The sequence below is a fragment of the Oncorhynchus clarkii genome, chromosome 2, assembly GCF_045791955.1.
Source record: "Oncorhynchus clarkii lewisi isolate Uvic-CL-2024 chromosome 2, UVic_Ocla_1.0, whole genome shotgun sequence".
NCBI lineage: Eukaryota > Metazoa > Chordata > Actinopteri > Salmoniformes > Salmonidae > Oncorhynchus > Oncorhynchus clarkii.
The window spans coordinates 13429899-13439735 of NC_092148.1; positions in this window are offsets into that span (position 1 = coordinate 13429899).

Sequence of the window (9837 nt, forward strand, 5' to 3'; positions counted from 1 at the left end):
AATACTTTCGCAAGGCACTGTATGTATATATACAGTTGAAGTCGGAAGTTTACATACACCGAAGCCTAATACATTTAAACTCAGTTTTTCACAATTCCTGTCTTAGGTCATTTAGGATCACCACTTTATTTTAAGAATGTGAAATGTCAGAATAATAGTAGAGAGAATTATTTATTTCAGATGTAATTTTTTTCATTACATTCCCAGTGGGTCAGAATACACTCAGTTACATACACTCAGTCAGTATTTGGTAGCATTGCCTTTAAATTGTTTAACTTGGGTAAAACGTTTCGGGTAGCCTTCCTCAAGCTTCCCACAATAAGTTAGGTGAATTTTGGCCCATTCCTCCTGACAGAGCTGGTATAACTGAGTCAGGTTTGTTGGCCTCCATGCTTGCACACCCTTTTTCAGTTCTGCCCACAAATGTTCTATAAGGTTTGAAGTCGGGGCTTTGTGATGGCCATTCCAATACCTTGACTTTGTTGTCCTTAAAGCCATTTTGCCACAACTTTGGAAGTATGCTTGGGGTCATTGTCCATTTGGAAGACCCATTTGCGACCAAGCTTTAACTTCCTGACTGATGTCTTGAGATGTTACTTCAATATATCACATAATTTTCCTCCTTCATGATGCCATCTGTTTTGTGAAGTGTACCAGTCTCTCCTGCAGCAAAGCACCCCCACAACATGATGCTGCCACCTCCGTGCTTCACTGTTGGGATGGTGTTCTTCGGCTTGCAAGCCTCCCCCTTTTTCCTCCAAACATAACAATGGTCATTATGGCCAAACAGTTCTATTTTTGTTTCATCAGACCAGAGGACATTTCTCCAAAAGTACGATCTTTGTCCCCATGTGCAGTTGCAAACCGTAGCCTGGCTTTTTTATGGCGGTTTTGGAGCAGTGGCTTCGTCCTTGCTGAGCGGCCTTTCAGGTTATGTCGATATAGGACTCGTTTTACTGTGAATATAGATACTTTTGTACCTGTTTCTCCCAGCATCTTCACAAGGTCCTTTGCTGTTGTTCTGGGATTGATTTTCACTTTTCGCACCCAAGTACGTTCATCTCTAAGAGACAGAGCGCATCGCCTTCCTGAGTGGTATGATGGCTGCGTGGTCCCATGGTGTTTATACTTGCGTACTATTGTTTGTACAGATGAACGTGGTACCTTCAGGCGTTTGGAAATTGCTCCCAAGGATGAACCAGACTTGTGGAGGTTTACACATTTTTTTTTAGGTCTTGGCTGATTTCTTTTGATTTTCCCATGATGTCACTGAGTTTGAAGGTAGGCCTTGAAATACATCCACAGGTAGTTTGTTAACAAGAACAAGAATTTAACAAGAAATGTGTGAAGTAGTTGAAAAATGAGTTTTAATGACTCCAACCTCAATGTATGTAAACTTCCGACTTCAACTGTATATATATATATATTAAGGCTCTCTGTCTGTTATGGATATTACTACAGCACAAGCAAGACAGTCTACACATGAAATCTACACATTGCATTGTGACAAAACTAGCAGCATTTTGTGTGAAAATCCAGATCTGCAGGACACTTCATGTTTTGTGGATAAAATAGAAATGCACAGAGATCCATTCTTGACAGGCTGATCAGATTAGCTTTCAGTCTCAGAGCTTGATAAGATTTAATAGCAGCTTCAGAGGCTGATAAATCAGGATGCTGCTTTCTTGGCTGTTTCATGAGTAATGGAGTAATGGAGGCATATTAGCAGTCCAAGTGCCTTATAGGCTGATACATACATATGATATGAGTGGGTGAGCTCTATTCCTGCCATGCTGATCAGATTCAATAGCAGCCTCAGAGGCTCATAATTCATGATGCTACCATTTATGGTTCCATGTTGACTCAATTAACCACATCCTTCCTCTTTGCCGTAGTAAACTCTTGCATATTGTGTCATTCTTAATCCCCCAGTGGGTTAGAAGTTTACATAAACTCAATTAATATTTGGTACTAAAGTTCTACAATGAAAAGACAATGTAGTATTATTTAGGTTTAGCTGCGTATGACCTGTATGTCCCATCTCTCTCTGCCTGGGTGTAACTGTATGCACTTTGTCCCTTCAGTCACTCCATACCAAAAGCTAGAGCTCCTCTACTTCACTGAGCCTGGGGTTCTGGAATTCTAAAGGAGTCCTACAGGAATCCAGTCTACTTACAGCTCCCGCAAGACTGGGTTTATTTGATTTGAAACCGGTCCAGTCTATTGTTGATTTAGGGATAATGTTAATGAGGAAATCTGATGATTAAGATTTGGAATTCTGACAACCCTTTTTATCACAAGACACTTAAAAATATATATATTTCCCTGTTTATATCATGGAACAAAAGTATAACATAAAGAAAGTGTGTGTGTGTGTCTTTAAATAACACATTCCCTGCATAGTGCACTGCTAGTCCTGGCCATTGGTAGTGGGAATAGAGTGCCATTTCAGATGTACATACTCATTGCCGGCATGTTTATGTAGTAGAAGGATGCCATGGCAACCAAGACTGGTCCTGAACCAGAAGACTAACATGTCAATCCGCCTGTTGATGAAGGTCCTTCTGAGATAGGCACTGCTCAGGTGTCTAAATCAGGTCATGCTCAGTTGTTTGGGAGTTGAGGTGTTTTGCAGATGAAACCATGAAAAGCCCATCTCAAGTCAGCCCTCTAGAACAAGCTCGATGTCTACTCTAGGGGGGATGCTCTTTTAAGAGCATCTTTCAGAATGTTGCAGATAGAAATGTAATGCATAGAATAATATACGATGCCACCCTCTTAAATAATAGATGGTTAGTCCACGTTGTACATTCTTACAGTATTTCTATCGGCATTCTGCATGTTGTGTTTCACTTAATATTCCCTAATTAATTTGTGCTTTGTAAATAATTTTCTACTTGTTTAGATAAACCATACTGTCAGATAGTAATCAGTCTTACATACCAGATGATCCTAAAGGGACCTCATCTCATTCATGATTACCATGCACTAAATATCTATGGACTATCTATGGACTGCACAGCTGCAGGAAGTAGGGGTGCTGAGGGTACTGCATCACTCGATGAGAATTCAGAATAAGAAAAACATTTTCCACAAGAGTAGTGCACTGGGCCTTTACTCGTCCTGGGCCTTTATTAGTCCTGGGCCTTTACTCGTCCTGGGCCTTTATTAGTCCTGGGCCTCTCCTAGTCCTGGGTCTTTACTAGTCCTGGGCCTTTACTCATCCTGGGCCTTTACTAGTCCTGGGCCTTTACTAGTCCTGGGCCTTTATTAGTCCTGGGCCTTTACTCGTCCTGGGCCTTTATTAGTCCTGGGCCTCTCCTAGTCCTGGGTCTTTACTAGTCCTGGGCCTTTACTCATCCTGGGCCTTTACTAGTCCTGGGCCTTTACTAGTCCTGGGCCTTTATTAGTCCTGGGCCTTTACTAGTCCTGGGCCTTTATTAGTCCTGGGCCTTTACTAGTCCTGGGCCTTTACTAGTCCTGGGCCTTTACTAGTCCTGGGCCTTTATTAGTCCTGGGCCTTTACTAGTCCTGGGTCTTTACTAGTCCTGGGCCTTTATTAGTCCTGGGCCTTTACTAGTCCTGGGTCTTTACTAGTCCTGGGCCTTTATTAGTCCTGAGCCTTTATTAGTCCTGAGCCTTTACTAGTCCTGGGCCTTTACTAGTCCTGGGCCTTTATTAGTCCTGAGCCTTTATTAGTCCTGAGCCTTTACTAGTCCTGGGCCTTTACTAGTCCTGTCTTTACTAGTCCTGAGCCTTTTTCTAGTCCTGCCTTGTCACGAATCTCGCCGAAGATGGTGCCTCTTCCTGTTCGGGCGGCGCTCGGCAGTCATCGTCGTCGGCCTATTAGCTGCCATCGATTCCCTTTCCGTTTGTTTCTGTTTATTGGGTAATTGGGTAAACCTGTTTTGAGTTAGTGTTTGTTTGTAGGCTATTTAAGGGCACTTGGCCCGCTGGCTATTTGTGCGGGCTTGTTTTCTGTTATCTGGTGTATGAGTGTAAAGAGTATTTGTTCCTGACAGTTTGGTCCGTTGTATTTTGGGACAGGTTGTTTCATGCGCCCTGGTGTTTTGCATGTCGTGGCTACACAGTCTATGGAATAAAATATCCACGAACTGAATTACCTGCTCTCTGCGCTTGACTCCTCCACTCACCATTGTAGAAGTTGTAACATGCCTTTACTAATCCTGCCTTTACTAGTCTTGGGCCTTTACTAGTCCTGGGCCTTTTTCTAGTCCTGCCTTTACTAGTCCTGGGCCTTTTTCTAGTCCTGCCTTTACTAATCCTGCCTTTACTAGTCCTGGGCCTTTACTAGTCCTGGGCCTTTACTAGTCCTGTGCCTTTACTAATCCTTGGCCTTTACTAATCCTGGGCCTTTACTAGTCCTGTCTTTACCAGACCTGGGCCTTTACTAGTCCTGGGCCTTTACTCGTCCTGGGCCTTTACTAGTCCTGGGCCTTTACTAGTCCTGGGCCTTTACTCGTCCTGGGCCTTTACTAATCCTGTGCCTTTACTAATCCTTGGCCTTTACTAGTCCTGCCTTTACTAATCCTGCCTTTACTAGTCCTGGGCCTTTACTAGTCCTGGGCCTTTACTAGTCCTGTGCCTTTACTAATCCTTGGCCTTTACTAATCCTGGGCCTTTACTAGTCCTGTCTTTACTAGACCTGGGCCTTTACTAGTCCTGGGACTTTACTCGTCCTGGGCCTTTACTAGTCCTGGGCCTTTACTAGTCCTGGGCCTTTACTCGTCCTGGGCCTTTACTCGTCCTGGGCTTTTACTCGTCTTGGGCCTTTATTAGTCCTGGGCCTTTACTAGTCCTGGGCCTTTACTCGTCCTGGGCCTTTATTAGTCCTGGGCCTTTACTAATCCTTGGCATTTACTAATCCTTGGCTTTTATTAGTTCTGGGCCTTTACTAGTCCTAGGCCTTTACTAGTACTAGGCCTTTACTAGATGACAGATATCTGTAGGGTTTTTTGAAGGACAGTCCTGAATAATAATGAGTGAGAAAGTTACAGAGGAATAATTATTATACCACCCCAAAAAATGTAGGGTTAGCATGTCTTGGGGGTATGATATTTGTGCGTCTGTAACGCTCAATCATCATTATTCACGATTCATTCAGGACTTTAGATAGTCATGATAGTATCCACATTAATGTAGAAGGGTTTAGAAACATTATATTCTTCTTTACAATAAAAGTGACTCCAAAATGTCACAATACATGATTTAGCATTCATTTCTTTTGGGCTTAAAATAATCAGAAACACAACCAAACAAACAGCAAAGGCATCAAACAAGTTTGTAGAGTCACAAGCTTGATGTAATCATTGCGTGCTAGGAATATGGGACCAAATACTAAACCTTTTACTACTTTAATACTCATGCAGTGCATTTGGACCCATTGACTTTCCCACATTTTTTTTACATTACAGTCTTATTCTAAAATGGATTTACCCCCCCCCCCCCCCCCCCATCAATCTACACACAATACCCCATAATGACAAAGCAAAAACAAGATTTTAGACATTTTTGCTAACTTATTAAAAACACTAAACTGAAATGTCACATTTAAATAAGTATTCAGACCCTTTACTCAGTACTTTGTTGAAGCACCTTTGGCAGCTATTACAGCCTTGAGTCTTCTTGGGTATGAGCTTGGCACACCTGTATTTGGGGAGTTTCTCCCATTCTTCTCTGCAGATCCTCTCAAGCTCTGTCCGGTTGGATGGGGAGCGTCGCGACACAACTACATTCAGGTCTTTCCAGAGATGTTCGATCTGGCTCAAGTCCGGGCTTTGTCTGGGCCGCTGAAGGACATTCAGACACTTGTTCCCGAAGCCACTCCTGCGTTGTCTTGGCTGTGTGCTTAGGGTCATTGTCCTGGTGGAAGGTGAATCTTTGCCCCTGTCTGTGGTCCTGAGAGCTCTAGAGCAGGTTTTGATCAAGGATCTCTCTGTACTTTGCTCTGTTCATCTTTCCCTCAATACTAACTAGTCTCCCAGTCCCTGCCACTCAAAAACAACGTGATGCTGCCGCCACCATGCTTCACCGTAGGGACGGTGCCAGGTTTCCTCCAGACATGAAGCTTGGCATTCAGGCCAAAGAGTTCAATCTTGGTTTCATCAGACCAGATAATCTTTTTCTCAAGGTCTGAGAGTCCTTTAGGTGCCTTTTGGCAAACTCCAAGTGGGCTGTCATGTGCATTTTACTGAGGAATGGCTTCTGTCTGGCCACTCTACCATAAAGGCCTGATTTGTAGAGTGCTTCAGATATGGTTGTTCTTCTGGAAGGTTCTCCCATCTCCCCAAAGGAACTCTGGAGCTCTGTCAGAGTGCTCTTCTCCCCCAATTGCTCAATTTGGCCAGGTGGCCAGATCCAGGAAGAGTCTTGGTGGTTCCAAACTTCTTCCATTTAAGAATGATGGAGGCCACTGTGTTCTTGGGGACCTTCAATGATTTTGGTACCCTTCCCCAGATCTGTGCCTTGACACAATCCTGTCTCGGGGCTCTATGGACAATTCCTTCGACCTCATGGCTTAGGACCTTATATAGACAGGTGTGTGCCTTTCCAAACCATGTCCACAGGTGGACTCCAATGTAGTTGTAGAAACATCTCAAGGGTGATCAAAGGAAACAGGAGGCACCTGAGCTCAATGTTGAGTCTCATAGCAAAGGGTCTGAATACTTATGGAAAAAAAATATTTAGGATTTATAATTAGCAAAAATAAATATAAAAAATAAAAACAGTTTTCGCTTAGTCATTATGGGGAATGTGTGTAGAATGATGAGGGAATTTAAAAAAAAATCCATTATAGGATAAGGCTTTAACTTAACAAAATGTGGAAAAAGTCTAGGGGTCTGAGTATTTTCTGAATGCATTATTTCTCCCAATACTTTTGGTCCCCTAAAATGGGGGTAATATGTGCAAAAAGTTCTGTCATTTCTAAACGGTTCACCTGATATGAATGAAAATACCCTCAAATGAAAGCTGTATCATTTCAAATCGAAAAGTGCTGGAGTACGGAGTCAAAACAACAAAAATTCTGTCACTGTCCCAATACTTTTGGCGCTCTGTGTACTGCATATGAAGTCACCACTGAAAGACGTAATGTAGAACACCCTTAACTGTAACTGGTAAGACTCAAGTGTGTAAATGACAAAACAGACCAACACTAACGTCAGCCGTGCGCACTAGATCACCTGCTGGGTGTCGATGAACGGTGGCCATTCAACATTTAGAAAAATCACAATATTCTGTGGTCTGAGGCTGTGCAAGGTCGATGTTAGTGTTGGTCTGTCGTGTCCTTAATAAGGAACAAAGTAAGACGAGACAAGCAATCATCTTCAACAGCGCATTTATTGTCACTGGTCTAATTGAATATTGCCTCCACAGTGCTTCTATCAGAACACACTATCAGAGTGCACCATTAAGGCTCCTTCGGGGCTGACTCAGCTCATGCGGGGCTGACTCAGTTCATGCGGGGCTGACTCAGCTCATGCGGGGCTGACTCAGTTCATGCGGGGCTGACTCAGTTCATGCGGGGCTGACTCAGTTCATGCGGGGCTGACTCAGTTCATGCGGGGCTGACTCAGCTCATGCGGGGCTGACTCAGTTCATACGGGGCTGACTCAGTTCATGCGGGGCTGACTCAGTTCATGCGGGGCTGACTCAGTTCATGCGGGGCTGACTCAGTTCATGCGGGGCTGACTCAGTTCATGCGGGGCTGACTCAGTTCATGCGGGGCTGACTCAGCTCATGCGGGGCTGACTCAGTTCATGCGGGGCTGACTCAGTTCATGCGGGGCTGACTCAGTTCATGCGGGGCTGACTCAGTTCATGCGGAGCCTTCCAGTCATACAGAGGGGGTATATGTACGTTACTAGTTATATTTTGGAAAATTAAATGTTTACTTTTACTTCACTACATTCGTAAATAAAATAATGGACTTTTTACTCCATACATTTTCCTTGACACCTAAAAGTACTCGTTACATTTTGAATACTTAGCAGAACAGGAAAATCGTCCAATGGTCCAATCAAGGGAACATCCCTGGTCATCCCTACTGCCTCTGATCTCAACTTACTGTTGCAAGTTAGAATCGTAGAATACACAAGGTGCAATTTCGACATTTGGTTGTTCATCAGCCGTTTTTCTTGTTATGTCAGTCACTGATATTCAGTAAATAGCCCATGTCAGCTAACATTTTTTTGATTGCTAAGTTAGTTTAGCGGCAGTTATCTAAACTTGTTAACATGGTCGTATTACCAGCCGGGGGCCTCCATTGATTTCAAATTTAAAAAACTACAAGACATTTCTCTCCACCCTATGGAAAAATTGTATAGAATTACAGGAAATTAGCTGTTAAACTGCAAATGTTCCTCTCTGCCTCATAGCAAAATTTGTAGAATTGCAGGAAATTAGTTATAAAATTGCAAAATCTTTCTCTCTGCCCCATGGCAAAATGTGTAGATCTGCAGCAAACTTGCTTTAAAACTATAGGCTTGTGAGACCATCCTGAAATCTCCAGAGCTTCCACTGTTCTGCCTACAGTTTGAATCCACAAGTGAACCAGAGTGGAAGCTCGTGAGTTCAACATGGTAATGAGAGGGTACTATGACTATGAATTTGAGAGAGTAAACATTTCTCCTACGTCATTCTTCAGCATTATGTGGCAGGGCTACCTTTTATGTTTCCATTAGGACTATGGAGTGCACCATTAAGTTTAAACAATATTATGTTACACAATATCATATGCGTAACTTACTGCACTGCAATGCTTCAGAGACACCATTCCTCTTATCACAGCGTTCCTTGCTGATGAATCCCTAAGATTTCCTCCATCTTGTCTTATTAGCCAATGATGTACTTACTGCCTGACATCCTGAGTCTCTGAGGTTGCTATTGAATCTGATCAGCCTGGTAGGAGTAGAGCTCACCCACTAGATCATAAGGCACCTTGACCACTAATATGCCTGCAAGGAGAATTGCTCATGAAACAGCCTACAAAGCAGCATCCTGATTTATCAGCCTCTGAGGCTGCTATTGAATCTGATCAAGCTCTGAGGCTGAAAGCTAATCTGATCAGCTTGTCAGGAATGGAGCACTGTACATTTTATATTATCCACAAAACAGGATGTGTCCCTTATAATTATACACATATCAGTTATACAAGCTAACAACCAGCACAGATAACTAGCTAGCTTGCTAGCTAGCTAACAAGACTACTTAGCTAAGTGAGCTTGCTAAGCAGCCCTTCTAGCAAGCTAGCTAACAAACACAAACATATTGCTAAACTATAACAAACCAGTCTGATATATAAGTGATATATCAGTATAAAGTTGCCTTTATTTTGAAAGATGCTAGCTATATGACCTTTTTTCTCTAGGCTTCAGCTTTCTGGCTCTGTTTGAATGTGGCTTTGATGACTCATTGTTCCCTGCATGTGATTGGTTCTGGTCTTGGAGGTGACATGCAGCCTGTGAGACAGTGCTGCATGTCTTCTTCTTCATCTTCTTCAGGGGGGGGTTAACGGCTGTAGGCATCTAATATGTTGCATTAATGCTCCCAACTGGACTATAGTATAAATCCATTATACTTTGTGATACCCCAAAGATATATACCCAATTTTGTTTATAATAATACACCCTTCTGACTACCCAATTCCACTACTTTGACCCTATCTGCTCCTGCACCATGCCAATGGTCTGGGAGGACAGGACACCACCTCTCAACACACTCTCTAACTCTTCAGAAGGCAAATCTCGTACACCCAAGTACTGCAGCTGCCAACACAACATCTATTTTCTGTGATTGACATTCCATTTCTGAGGTAGAG